The following is a 14,924-nucleotide window of genomic DNA, read 5'->3' on the forward strand; positions in this document are numbered from 1 at the left end:
AGACATAGTTCTCTCAGAGCTCTCTCAGCCCCACCTGCCTCACAGGGTATCTGCTGCAGGGAGAGGAAGGGGAAGAGATTGTAAGCTGGTTTGGGTAGTGGAAAGGGGGGGGGGTATAAAAACCATTTTTGCTTTATATTATTATTATTACATTTAGAAGCTCTGATTCAGGGACCGGAACTCACACATAACATGTACATAGCGAGGGAGACAGACCTGTAATTCCAAGCTTGCATCCCAGGGACTCCATGACCAATCAACACTGAGGGTCTACAGCAGCCTTTCTCAGCTTCTTTACCATTGAGAAACCCATGGAACATTCTTCAGGCTTAGGGACCCCCCAAAAGTGGTGCCACCGTGCAGAAGCATAGCTATGTACATCCCCACCCAGGGCCCCTCCCCTTCCCATCCCCTCCAGGCCCCTCATTGGCCATGGGGGGTGGGGGTTGACAAGACTATATGTGGCCTTATCACCCAATAAATGTTTAACAAATTAAAAAAATATATTTAAAAACTCCCACCCACTGGGAAAACCCAGACCCATCACAATACCCACAATACCACTTTCATGAGAAAGCCTGGCCACTTCTCCCAAAGATGCTCGAAGATTAACCTTTTTTTTTTGTTAACATGCTTCAAAAGGCATATAGCAGCTGCAGAGCAAAATCATGGTTCTACATGGTTAAAATCCCTCCACAGAACAAAGGGAGACAGTAATAAATTAAGCTGGTAAGGAGACAGCAGCCTGGCTTCATATAGGCGTAGAATATTCCTTGTTAGACGTATTAAACATTGTGAGACTGACAACTGTGCTCAAAAATACATTCTGTTAAGAGCCTGGTCATATGAGGCAGTGCTCTGCTGCTCCAGTGCTTGGGAGCCAAGGTTGCTGGGCACTCCTGGCCTTATGCCTGTGCCAAGAAGCTCTGTGCCCAGAGGTGACTCATGCGGTGTGTGCTGTTGGGGCAGGACGTGGCCCTGGGAACGGGTCAGCCCAAGAAGGGCTGCAGACCCTCCTGCCATGACAGGCCAGGCCGCTGCAGCAGGATCTGGCCACCCCACTGGGAGTCCACACTGACCAAAATCTTTGCAACGTGTTTACAGAACACTGCAGCCTGCCTAACGGTTTGTTTCACGACAAGAGCTTAAATTCAGAAGTTCAACAGTGGAACTTATTTAAAGAACAAACTGGTTTTTCTTTTCTATGGCCTTCACTGGTTTACAGTTAAGAGGAACTTTTTCAGCTGAATCTCATAGCAAATCTTCAAATATCACAGCCATCAATGGTAATGAAAACAGCACTTTCTGAAATAAATGCTCTGATCTGTCAACTAAAAATAACTGGCACAAGATGAGTAAGAAATAGTACAAAATGTCAGCTAGTATGTACAAAGACTGAGTACAAAAGCAAGCCTAACATGTCACAGCAAACTTCAACCTGCCCCCCTCCCTCAGAAAGAAATGTGCTTAGAAGCCTGTTCAGACCCCGTGCAAAGCTGAAAGCCTCCAAAATATGGGAGAGGCACCTGATTAACTTCAGGAGCCCCAACTCACCTTCACAAGCAGAAGGGCCTAAGCCCCAGGGAAAGGGGAGGAGGAGGAAGAGCAGCAAGCCGCAGCCTGTTCTGATTAAGCCCAGGAGCCCCTGGCCTCTGCCAGCAACCCTCGCAGTAACATCAAAGTTAAGCACTGGCAGGATGTGAACTCAGGATTCACCAGCTTACTTACCTTAATTGCCAGGATTCACTGGCAAGCATTAAGTTTACTTCAGAAAGAATGTCCATCCCAGTCACAGCAGAAGTTTAAACTGGGTTACAAAACTTGCAGTTGAGACCCCACTGTTTTGTCCAGGGGTAGTCAAACTGCGGCCCTCCAGATGTCCATGGACTACAATTCCCAGGAGCCCCTGCCAGCATTCGCTGGCAGGGGCTCCTGGGAATTGTAGTCCATGGACATCTGGAGGGCCGCAGTTTGACTACCCCTGGTTTTGTCTGTCACCCTTCCATTACGCAGTTTAGGTTGAGCCTCAGCACTGAAGGCAGACTATAAAGGAAGCAAATACAACATCATTCCATTTGATGTTATTCTCCCAAATGCTGTGAGGCCCCATGAGGAGGCAAGCAGCTGAGCAGCAGCCACCTCCAGTATTTTTGGGTGCAGTGGGAATTCGAAGTGCAGGCTTCCCAGTTCATCCAGAAATCAAGATCCCAACTACTCACATATCTTCAAAGGAAATGTAACTGTTTCACAAATGCAGTTGGGCAGTCCCTGCCAGAGAGACAGTTGGGCCCGCATCATTTGATTGGGCACGGGATGGACACTCAAATGACCGGACGGTGTGCTGTTCACTCGGCCAGAGCAGACGCCACTGATTATCACAAGGTTTTCCGCCACACCCCACCCCTCCCTTGACCTACCTAACATGCAAGTAAGTCCTTAATTTAATTTCCACAGCTAGGGGGGAGCAACTCATCTACAAGGAATAAGCCCATTACAATAAACTTACAAGACTAAACTTCAAGACCAGCAGCACTTTTAAGACCAACAAGGTTTTATTCAAGGTATTAACTTTTGTGTGCCTGGTCTTAAAAGGGTTGCTCGACTCAAACTTTGTTCTGCTGCTTCAGACCAACATGGCTACCCACTTGGACCTAACTTCAAGAAGAGGAAATAAGCATTCCTTACAAAGTTTGAATCCATGGGCACCCTGAAGACCAATGAAATTTTATTCTGGGTGTAAGCTTGTGTGTGTATGCAACATGCATGCACACAAAAGCTTATACCTAAAGTAAAATGTCATTGGTCTTCAAGGTCCCCCTGGACTGAATTGCTGTTCTGCTGCCTCAGACCAAGAAGGCTACCCACCTGAATTTGCAAGAATAGAGTGAATTTTGATTACATCTGAAATATTTAATGCCAACAAGACTACGCATATACGGCCAGTTGGGCTGCCAATCTTCACAAAAAAGCTTGTGCTGAAATAAATTTGTTCTTGAAGGCGACATCGACTGCTGTGTACTTTACCGACAACATAGCTATTGCTTTAGTTCTGCACACATCAGCCTTGTAACAGTAAGACAATCTATGAAAACTGGAGTAGAGGTCAGCATATGCTGCCACAAAGGGAACCACAAGGTGCTTCAGTCATCTATTCTCACGAACTGGAAAGAACAAGAGTTGACAGAAGATCCGGAAGACTTCAAGCAGTATGGTAACCATGACAAAACCAAAACAACTTACAGAAATTACTGATATGTAAAATGGAAGCACCACAGAAAAACATGCACTTCCACTGCTTGCACCTTTCCCATGATGGTAAGAACAAACAAAAATCCGGAATTAATTTAGGTATTTTTCCCCAAAAGCTATTTATAGGCAATACTCATCACACTGCTGGAAGATGGGTCTCTTCATGGATTGAAATTTTGAATTAACTGTGAATAAGCTCATGTACTTAAAATAAAAAGTGTCCTCAGTGACATCAGCCTCTCTTAATAATACAGAACACTTTTCGGTAAAGTCAGTTAAGCAGAAATGCAGTGATTTCCATGAAATCATTTTTCACGTGCATGAAGTCCCACAGTGAAGCATTTTAAAAAGTGGGGTATTCTCAGCCGGGGGGCCATTTCACCTCCCTGTCTTTGGAATGCTGGGCTTCCCCCTGTTCACCACACCCCAAGTATGAACTTAGATTACACAATGTGCCCAGCGGATGAGCCTGCATGGCTGCACGCTGACCTAAATCCAAACCATCTCAGAAGGTGCCTTAGACACACGCTAGTCACACAAAGGCTGAAAAGCAGCAACGCTACAAGGAAGCCATGGGGGAAAGCCGGCCATTCCACCATACAGTTCGGAGTCCTTTTTTGTATTATGCAAACGCAGGCAAATGTTGGATGGAGGTCTCTTCCAGATGCTGACAGTGTAGTTCCCACATGTGAAAAATAGAGCACACCGAAATCAATACCGTACTTTCATTTCTTAGGCAGGTCCAGATGCATCCAACCCCCCAAAGAGATGGGATTTTCTAACTTCCACATTGGAACAAAGCCCTCTTCGTTCATGCAATTTAATGCCACTGATTTTTCTGTAACTCTTTCCAAGGTCGCATTCGCTATGCTGGAAAAAAAAAATAAAATTCCACCTTTAACAACTAATGGAGAGGGAAAGTGTTAATCCAATAACCTTTTAAAGAGTTTCAGACAATGGCTGATATATTCAATTATAAAATACCGCATTATTCAGCAGCACTACTTCCCTTTAAAGTGAATCCACAGCCTAAATATGAAGAGAGGATGTTGCTTTAATCAACAGACCCATCTTGACTTTCTTTGAAGAGGAAAAAGGCTGCCTACAGACTCCTCCAGGATAAATAATTCAGAGCCCAAATGCCAAGGGCAGTGCAGCAAACTAAAGGGTTGAATTTATCCAGATGGCAGGAACAACACAGGCAGTCAGAGGTGGCCTCACAGCACTGCCTGAAAGCGATGGCGACCCTGACTTCGGTGGAGGCAGGAGAGAAAAGCTCAGCCACAAGAACTCCCCTGGCTCTTCTGGGCAATAATAACAGAGACTGTACATGTTCACATACAGGGGGAAATGTTGGCTAACCCCAAAAACTCTCTATTCACACCTGTTATTCTGCTGAACAGAACAGATGCACGTGGCAACCTAAAAAGATCCACGCTTCCTTAAAAACAACAAAATTAAAGACAGATTTCAGGCAGTATTTAGTAGTCTGAGCTACTCTGAAAAATCTGCAAGACTGGACAGAAACAGAAAAGGAGCCTTCCACCATCTTGAAGACTTAACAGAACTACTGAAGCATAAGTTTTGACCAAAAAGGCTGCTTTCATGTGCCTACAACTGACATACAACACAGCTGCAATACCAAAAAGAAGAAAACATTTCAACTGAGAAGGAAATCCAAAGGCCCAACAGGATACCATAATTTTTTCAGAGCTACACTGCATTGCACAACTCTATAATGTAGCAATTCAAGTTCACACCTTCCTGTTTCCTTACAGTTATCACGTTTTTTTATTTAACCAACGGTCATAACAAAAACTTTAGGAAGTGCACTGAAACAACACAGGTCTGGCCATCCTGAAGGAGCAACCGTGCCGTCTTCTATGGACACAGCACGGCCCGTCAGCAGAGTCACCAAAGTTTCCATTTAGCTGAAAGCAGGGTCAAAAGATCTAGGATGTTCCAAGCAACCTATTGGACACTTTTTCCAGCCTAACATTTGTTATCTAACTGAAATCACTGGGGAAATTATGGGATATGTAAAGTCTCTGTATTACAGGTAACAGAAAACCATCCTGCTTCGGGATGCCTCTTTTCACTTCTCATTTCTTTAATAAAAATGCAGACACACCAAACAAGGCAAGCTAAGAAAGCAACCCTGTTACGGGAAAAACAGAGTGATCCATCTTAACAACTACCACCCAGGTCCTCAAAACTAGGCAGTGCTGGGTAATTTTAAAGTGGATTTTCTGGCACTCTCATCTGAGCTGGGGAAACACACCTTACGGGACTTGTTATCTAGCGTGTTCAAAATGAGAATGTATGTGAATACCCTATATTCACTAGGGTAACAATCCATTACCCACCTACTAAATTTATCTACTTCTCTAAGGAACTCAGAGATGGTTCAAGCTCAAGATGAGCCTATCAGTAGTACAACTGCATCAAACCAACAGTCCATCTCATTCAATATTCTGTTTCTCCCAATGGCCAACAAGGTGCCCTAGGAAGTCTACAAGTAGAAACCAGGGAACCAGTCCTGCCCTCTTGTTCCACCTACAACTGGCATTCAGAGGTCTACTGGGAACTTCATAGCCACTGACAGACCTCTCCTCCTTCATAGCAGCACTGGATACCCCCAGTCCTAAAGTGACACTCTATCCATGAATGACAACACACTGGTTTGCTAACCACAAATGGATCACAGGCTTTAAGAGAACATAAATCTCTCTGACCCTGAGAACAGCATTGAATTAAGAGTTCTAACTTTACACTTAAATTCAAGCTGTATCGATTTTGACACATACTTCAAAGTGAATGTTTGCGAGTGATTCCTTGGGTCATTTTACAAATAGCCACTCCTCAAGAGTCTGGTATTATATTATGCAATTATGTTTCATTACTTTCATGGTTCACTAAGCTCACGGCCAGGACTTTGCAGTTTCTCTCTAAACTACATCCCACCCTCAGAACCTATTCTGGATTTTAAACAATTAACCAGCCAAGGATTCTCTGGCATCAAACTTCCATTTTGCGAAGAAGGGCAAAGAATGAACCCATGTTTCAAAACCCACTCTTTTAAGTGGTCTCTGTCAAGTATAAGCACCACATGCCCTAAACTTCTTGGCATCTAAACTGGCAATCAGAGGGCCAAGGAACACCCTTCATAGGCAGATTTGATCTACAGGCCTCCAACTGTTGACATCTATTATGTGGACTTCAGTTACCAGTTCCATCCCTGGCAATGGTTGATAATATACTTTCAGAATCCTCCTCTTCCTTGCCAGTCCAATGTGTTCATATCTAGCCTAAATTGCATTCTGGTGGTTCCTGTATCCCAAAGGTCTTTCTCCAAGTAACGTGCTTCAAACTGCACCGCCTTGTCATGGAACCTTAGCATGGACCATCTTAAGTCCACTGACACCCCTACAACGTTTGAAATACGGCAGGTCTCTCAGCTACCTGAAGCTGAAGAACTGGCTTCGCTACAGGCTGAAAAGAAAACAGCAAGTCAAAATTTAAGCACTCCAATTCAAATATCCACAAACTGGCCACATAAATGTGTTTGAAAGAGACTACTTCCAAAGTAATTATTGAAACACTGCAATAAATCAAGAGCTTGCCAAAACGGGTTACCCATCTGAAATTCACAATGCAAAAAGCTGCTGAAAGCAATCACTATAAAAAGGCATTCCTCTAGAAAGATTCATCCTGCTTTCACTCCCTTTGAGTTGCCGCAGAGCTTACTAAAATCACAACTGTGTTATTTTTTCAATGAACCATTCAAAGAAAGACTCTTAAAAAACATTCCACTTTCAAAGCAAGAGTCAACACTGACATGGCACCAGCAGTTGTGTAAAAAAAATACCACCATTTTGACATTCATGTCCTATTTATTTACTTATTTACATTCTGAAGCTCCAGGCAGATCATGCAGCACAAAGCAATATGGCCAACCAAATACAGCACCCAATAAATGACACAGTAGGACAATAAACAAAACAATGGCAGAAGTGTGAAAACAAGCAGACATCTGAAGTAGAGCTGAAACAACGAATGAAAAAGCATTTTTAAAGCGACACATGAGAAATTTGGATTCTGCTCCTGTATTTGCAAATTACATTAAGAGCAGCCTTAAAGGAAAGAAGAAAGTACCCAATCCAGACACAGTTCACAGCATTTCTGAGAAAGTATGATAATGGGACGGTCTTCACAATTACAGCCAGCTATATGTACTCTTCTTCATTTAACGAGTAAAGAAAGACTGCTGGCACAACATGATTGGCATGGCTTGACTAAGCAGGCTCTCCTCACTAAAGGAATGCCTGTTAGGTCGGCAAAACAGAAAAGGAAAAGAATAGCCCAATTTTTCCCTCCACTGCCAGATACCTTCCCAAAATATTCTCCAAATGGTATTCCATGAAACACCAAATAAAAATTAACAGTTTCAATTTTTTCATTTGCTTAAAAGACCTCTTGGGGAAAATGTTTGCCTTATTCAAACTATATACAACCAGCATGTCTTACAGTCCTACAACTGCACAGAATCAGTAAATGTGGCGCATTCTATCCGTAGCACTTCTGAAAACATCAATCCTGTTAAGGCATTTTTCAAAAAATTTAGTATTTAAGATAATGAATCATCTCTGTGCCTCCTGATGCATCCACACTCCATGGGGAATGGCCTATATAGAGGGAGCTCTAAGGGTCCTCAGGGCTCTCCTTCTCTCTCCTGGCTGCAAACTGCCAGGAGCACCTGCGGCCTTTGCTTTCCTCACACCAAAGGACAGACAGTGCACTGCCGGGCTGCATGCTCAGAGTAGAGTGGGCAGATCTCAGAGCAGAAAGAAGTAGCCCCTGGGAACCCACCCTGCCGCGCGCCAGCCATGCCCTTCCCTTTCCCCAGCCTCCACGGGGGTCCCGGGTGAGGCCAGGCATCCCTTGGCCGAGGTCGGCGGGGCAACTTTCAAGCCGCCTCCAGGGGAACCGCGATCTGCAGGACAACCTTCTGCGCGCGACACCGACGAAAGTAAATAACATTTCTCAAAGCCCAGCCTGGGCGGCCTCGCGGGGAAGCGCATCTCCCCTCCCGGGCGGCAGCCAGCCCCGCGGACGTGATCGGGGTCCCCAGCCGGCATTTAACCCACGCCCAATGGGCAGGAAGGGCCTTTCCCGAAGCCCCCCCCCCCCGCGCGTGTCAGCGGCCAGGCCAAGGGGGGGGAGGAGAAGGAGGAAGCGACGCTGCTCAGGAGCGGCCCCGCCCGCCCGCCCGCCCCCCCCGGCACAGGGCGCGAGATCCCCGCGCGAGGCCCCCCCCTTCCCCGGGCCGGCGCAGGAAGGAGGAGGAGGAGGAGGCGGGCGGGCAGGCCTGGCGCGCGGCGCGGACGGGGGAGGGGAAGCGGAAGCGGACTGCGCGGCCTCCCCCCTCCCTTCCCCCCCCGGACCCGCCCCTCCCCCCCCCGTGCTTACCCGCCTGCGGCGCCCGCGGAGGCCTCCTGCGCTGCGGGGCCGGGCTGGGGCGGGGCGGGGGGCGCCTAGCAGCCCCGGCGTCGCCTCCTCCGGCCGCCCCGCTCCATGGCCCGCCTGCCTCCGCGGCGGCTCCGGCTGCGGCTCCGGCTGCGGCTCCTCCCGGCCTCGGCTGCCCGCGGCGGCGGCGACTCGCCAGCGCTGCCCGCGCGCCCTCCGGGGTGTGTCTCCGCGGGAGGGGCCCCGCCGCCGCCGCCTGCCTGCCTGCCCGGCCGCCCCTTCCTTCCTTCCTCCCCTCCGCCGCCCCCCGGCCAGCGCCGCTGCCTCGGCCTCTCTCTCTGTCTGCCTCCCTCACGGCCCGAGCCGACGGCTTCGTCTTCGTCGTCTTCTTCTTCTTCGGCGGCGGCGGCGGCGGCGACGCGGCTCGCACAGACGGGCCTTCCCATTGGCCCGATGAGACGAGCCGCCCCATTGGCTGACGGGGGACGGAGACCTGCCGCAGGAGGGCGAGACGCCGCCGTCGGAGGGACGCAGGCGCGCGCGACGTCGCACGGCAGCGCCGCCATTGGACGAGCCGGTCAGCGGGTCTCTGACGAGCGCGTGACGGAGGCCACGTGGCCCGCGGCGCCTCCCCTCGGGCCTAGTGCGGGCCGGGCGAGCCTGCGCCTCCGCAGCGGCGGACGGGGGGCCGAGGGACCCGGCCCAAGCCCCCCAGAGAGCGGGGCCTACCTCGCAGGGCGGGTGTGGGGATGACGGCGAGCCGGGCTCCTTGTAGCAGGGCTGGGACCGAAATTGCCCGTCGCTCCAGGGACGGAGGTTGTGGCTGGACCGCTGCAGAGCGGCTTGTTGTGCGGGACAAAGTCCCCGGGCCATCCGGAGGCCCCGCTCGGCCTGAGACTGCCGCCCCGGAGGAGCAGTGCGTGTTCTGCAGGGCCCAGAGCGGGGGGGGGGGGTGGGCAGCAGTGAGGCGCCTGCTTTGCATCCATGAGGGTCCGTGTTCCGCCCCCACCTACAAGTGCTGTGGGAAATTGGGGGGGCGGGGGGGGCTCACCGGCAGAACAGGCCATTTTCGGGCATCTAAGGTTGCAGCTCATGGCATAGAGATGCATTTTGTAGCAAAGGTTCTTCGACCTAATTTGCGTAGCAGGGAGCTGTTAAATGCATAGAGACAGCAAGAAGGGATGCAACCCTGGCGTGTCTCGACTTGTCCACTCTGTTTGTGACTTGAATTAAGGAGCAACAGAAGGAAATTGAACGATTAAGCCCCTGTTGCTGCTGTTGGATTTATCTGCTGCCTTTGATACAATGGACCTTGCCATTTCACTGAGGCACGTGGAAGCAAAGTAGGCATTGGGACTGTGAATTGGACAGATTTAAATCTTTCCTCATGATCCAACAAGGTTCTATTGGAGAGCAATTACCATCAGTCTGGGATTTATCTTTTCCCCCATGCTCTTCCATCTGTATGTAAAATCATTCATAGTTTGGGGATTGGCTGTCATCAATAGGCAGACAATACACAGCTTGGTATGTCATTATCCAAATCCCTTGGAGCAGTCCTGCCTGGCTGCTGGGGCTAAAGGTCTAAGGGTGAATAAACTGAAAGTAAATTCTGGAGACACAAAAGTAATGCTGACTGGGAAGGTGGAGGTCTAGAAAGACTTTATCGTTCTCACTTTTGATGGAGGTCAGCTGACCCTTATTGACTCAATATACTGGTCCAACATTACTACTAGAGAAAGAAATTAATGTAGCTGGGGGGAAAGCCCCCAACTCAGCATAACCCAGATGCTCCCTACCTCAGTATGGAAGATCTGGTCTCCTGGATCTATGTCATGTTAATACCAAGGCTAGACTACCATCATGCAGTCTACATAGATCTCCCCTTAAAGTTCTGGTACAGAATGCCACAGCTCTGTTGTCATTGGGAGCCAAATGGAAGTTCCGCAACAGCTTCTGTCACTAGAGCAGAGCTGTTGAAGGTACAACCCTGCAAATGGGCAAAATCGAAAACCCCGAGGGTCTGCCTGATGAGGCAAGCCACCCTCCTAGCTTTCATTCAACTATCCAAGGCTGAATTATTAAAGAGCTGTTTGCACAGGTAATAGAGCTGCATTTTCAAGGTAAAGGCCTGGGGTAGAGGGATGGAGACCTCTGTATAATTTGCACTGTCTGTTCCTGTCAGTGGACCTCTGTTGGGCTCCTTTTGTGTAATTTCTACTTTTGTTGATCCTGTCATGCGGTAGGCATTCTAGTTGTCTACGTCAGATGCCCACCATACTGTTTTCTGGGTATCCCAGGCTGCTGATAATATTTACTGACCCTATGCAATCCACCTTACAGTGGACTACAAATAATGTAAATAAAGAAAATAAGACACATAATTATTGGTATTGAATATGGCCTTTAATCCTAAACTTTCTGTGTTTTTCCTGCTGCCATAACCTTTTGTCCATAGCCGTCTACTTCAAAGCAAGCTGAGTTGTTGGACTTCCCCTAGATTTGCTTCAGTACTTGATTCTGAAAGGTTGGGAGCAAACTGCATGCTCATTTTGCTGCCAAATGTTAATTAATAGAGAAGTGCATTTGCTCCCTAAATCTATCTTGCTTCTAATAATTTTCTGGAAAATCATTAATGCCTCTTCAGGTGAGAGATCTTGTAATAGTGTGACAGTTTAAGCATCTGGCTAACAAAATTGGTGTTGGAGAAAATGACATCCTGACCTTAATTTAGTGATTATTTTTATTAAAATAATTACAGCCCATCTCTTCCCAAGGAGGCTGAAGGAGGCTCACAAACAAACACCAATCCTGGCCGCTACAATTCAGTCCAATGACGTCACAACCTGAAGGCCCACAAAGCCAACTCGGCCATTCTGAAAGGAGGACTTTTGGGGGAAAGAACCGCTTTTCACACTTGTCTCAATGCTGACAAAGTTGGTCCTCCCCCCTCCCCCAGTGACAGGGAAAACCTGAGATGTGACCAAATAGGAAAGCAGGCACTAGGGGGGGTAGCAGCCACTCTTCAGGGTTAGAGTGTGAGAACCAGTTTGGTGTAGTGGTTAGGAGTGCAGACTTCTAATCTGGCACGCCAGGCGCGATTCTACGCTCCCACACATGCAGCCAGCTGGGTGACTTGGACTTGTCATGGCACTGATAGAGCTGTTATGACTGAACAGGTATATCAGGGCTCTCTCAGCCTCACCCACTGCGCAGGGTGTCTGTTGTGGGGAGAGGAAAGGGAAGGGGACTGTAAGCCGCTTTGAGCCTCCTTCGGGTAAAGGCGGCATATAAGAACCAACTCTTCTTCTAGTACACAGAAAGGGATTTAATTATTTGAATTGATCTAACTGACTAGGAGTTGGGAAAGGTGACCTGAGAGTACCAAATTTCTGAATTTGCTTTTATGCGTAAAGCTGTATTCTTACATGTACTATGGCTTATTTGGGCATGATGTAGCCCATCGAGTGCCAGCTTGGTGTAGTGACTAAGAGTGGCAGGCTCTAATCTGGGCAGCTGGGTTTGATTCCCCACTCCTCTACATGCGGCCAGTTGGGTGACCTTGGGCCAGTTACAGTTCTCTCAGAACTCTCACAGGCAAACCTGCCTCACAAGCTGCCTGCTGCAGAAACTAAGGGAGGGCAATTATAAGCTGCTGTGGGACTCCTTATGGTAAAGAAAAGTAGCATCGTGGTTAACAGTGGCAACTTGAGTTCATTCCCCATTCCTCCTGCACACAAAGCCTGCTGGGTGACCTCAGCCCTGCCAGTTCTTTCAGAGCTATGTCAACCCCACCTGCTTCACAAGGGGCCTGTTTAGGGGAGAGGAAGGGAAGGCAATTGTAAGCCACGGAGACTTCTTAAGATAAACTGTTTTTAACTAGTGCCTTTTGCTGTGGCAGTTCAGTTGTTTTCTACAACTCCATTTAGCAATTGTAAAGCCACTTCTGAAATATGGTCCCCATTCCCTGTTTCTTCCTGTGCTGTTGCAGCTGCAATATATCCCGGTAATGCCAGCCTGCATCAGGCAAGCTCTGTATTCTCTGAATATTGGATATGTTCCCGAATGAAACGTTATTACCACTGAAAGGGCCTTGGAATAAAGTCACCTTCTCAAGGTTACATTTTGTACATTGGCAAAGAGTGGATGATAATGCTGGCAATTATGTAATCCCTGTGATGCGTCTCTGGCTGTATTAATTCTGAACTTTGCAATTAAGAGCCAAAATGGATAGGCCTCTAATGCTAATAATATCTCATGAGTGCTCGTTCCGGGTAGGTAGAAGGCCTTACGAGAGACCCAGGCTAATGGAACCACCTCCGTACCAAACTTTGCTTAGGGGGATCTCTTGATAAGGAACATCTTCATCCACATGTTTGTTGTGCCCATGGGAGCTACCTTGAGGCAGAAGGAATGATTTAAAACCAGGCGTAAGTTTGTGTATGATGAAAAAAATCTGCTGCATTTCAAAACAGAACAAATAAACAGTCTTCCCATATTACTTTAGGCCTGATGGGACGATGAGAGCTTCAGTGGCTTTGAGAGAATCCCCTAAGGACTCAACAGGCTTTCTTGTGCAGCCCCAATTTTGAAGGCTGACAACATAAAAATAAGAGATATTAACATAGGCTATGACTTACGGGAAAAGGCATTTCGATCTGCCACATCAATTCTGAATCCAAAATATTTCTATTTTAAGAATTTGATTCCCAGTGGAATGTCAAATAGAGCAGGGGTAGTCAACCTGTGGTCCTCCAGATGTTCATGGACTACAATTCCCATGAGCCCCTGCCAGCAAATGCTGGCAGGGGCTCATGAGAATTGTAGTCCATGAACATCTGGAGGACCACAGGTTGACTACCCCTGAAATAGAGCAAGAGGTGAATATCTTCATGTGTTGCCTCAACGCAACATGGTGGGGTCTGGGTCCACACTATGTGTTGTGTGCATATGCCATATTGCTGGTAACATCCTTAATTACTATATCCCACTTGTTGCCTCCATACTCTTCAAGATGAATACTAAACAAATTAAATATGACTATTAAAACACATTTTAATGGTGATTCGTTGCTTAAGTAAAGACAATTACTATTAGTAATAGAGAGATGGTGAACATATGTAAAACCCAAGTTTTACATTTATTAAATATTGAATTTCAAATCTTCTGCTATCATCTACTGAAACAGAGCTTATCTGGAGCTCTTGCAGAAAGGAGCTAGGTCTGGCCCTCTGACTGGTTAGAAGCCCGCTTCATTTTAGCAGGGCTGTTTTGGAGGTGGAGAGAGACATATATGTTGGCCCTTGGCGAAGGGCAGGATAGACCAGTGATAAGTGAGCTCCAACTGCCATTCTGTAGACTGGCCTAGGAGGCCTCCACTTTGAAGAACAAGCCCAAGACTCAGCTGCATTCCCTAACACGCACAGGGCTGAACCTCTCCTATTTTCTCAAGTGGTCCACCAGGACTGGAGTCCTCCTGGGCCCAGGCTGCCTGCTGCGTTGTGAGAATGATGCTGCAGAGAGGCCGCTGGTGAAGAGGTCCCCAAGGTACGTTCTTGATCAATCAACCATCAATACTAAAATAAAAAGGGTGCAAGCACCATACTAATGGTTAGGCCGAGAATCTGCCGGCTTCCCCAGGCACGTCCCAGAAGAGATCAGCCAACTTCCTTGGCCTGGTTGTGGCCACGGTGCTTCCCGAGGTCTAGCTGAGCCGCTGCCTGGCAGGGAAGAGCTGCGGCCTTGCCGGCATCCTGCTTAAGGCGAGTTGCGGTCCCCCGGCAGGAGGGTCCTGCAAAAGGCGGTTCTTCTGTTTCCACACAGCAAGGCCCAGTTGGTTGACGGAAGAGCCGCCCGAGCCACGGTCTCTGCAGGGGAGTCCGATGAGCGACCTGCGGGCTGGAGAGGCCGGTCATTGACCCCGCGGGGACGTCTCTTAGCCCAGCTCCCGCCACAGCGCTCTGCCCCGTCGCCCCGCACCGGAGGAGGGCCCGGATCTGCTCCTCTACGGCTGGGCTCCCTCCCTCCTTCCCTCCTCCGGTGGAAAGAGACTCAGCGCGCCCGTGGGTGGGGTGGGGGGGTGTCCCGGGGATCCTCTAACCGTGGACCCCCCCCCCCGGCAAAGGCCCCCTTGGCCGGGCTCCGACGCCCGCTCCGCCCGCAGTTCTCGCGGCTCCCGTTGGCGCCGGGCCGGGCCGGGCGGGCCTTGA

General features: G+C 48.6%; 1 protein-coding gene across 3 annotated transcripts in view; it reads right to left on the bottom strand.

Moving 5' to 3' along the window:
- ANKRD11 (ankyrin repeat domain containing 11) overlaps positions 1–8,856 on the bottom strand; it is a 132,864-nt gene extending 124,008 nt beyond the window's left edge. For all 3 annotated transcript variants that reach the window (XM_077310214.1, XM_077310210.1, XM_077310212.1), the window contains exon 1: positions 8,719–8,856. The gene's annotated coding sequence lies outside the window, so the exon portion shown is untranslated. The remainder of the gene's footprint in view (positions 1–8,718) is intronic.
- Between the last annotated feature and the right edge of the window lie 6,068 nt (positions 8,857–14,924).

This window comes from Paroedura picta, chromosome 14, assembly GCF_049243985.1.
Source record: "Paroedura picta isolate Pp20150507F chromosome 14, Ppicta_v3.0, whole genome shotgun sequence".
Classification (NCBI taxonomy): domain Eukaryota; kingdom Metazoa; phylum Chordata; class Lepidosauria; order Squamata; family Gekkonidae; genus Paroedura; species Paroedura picta.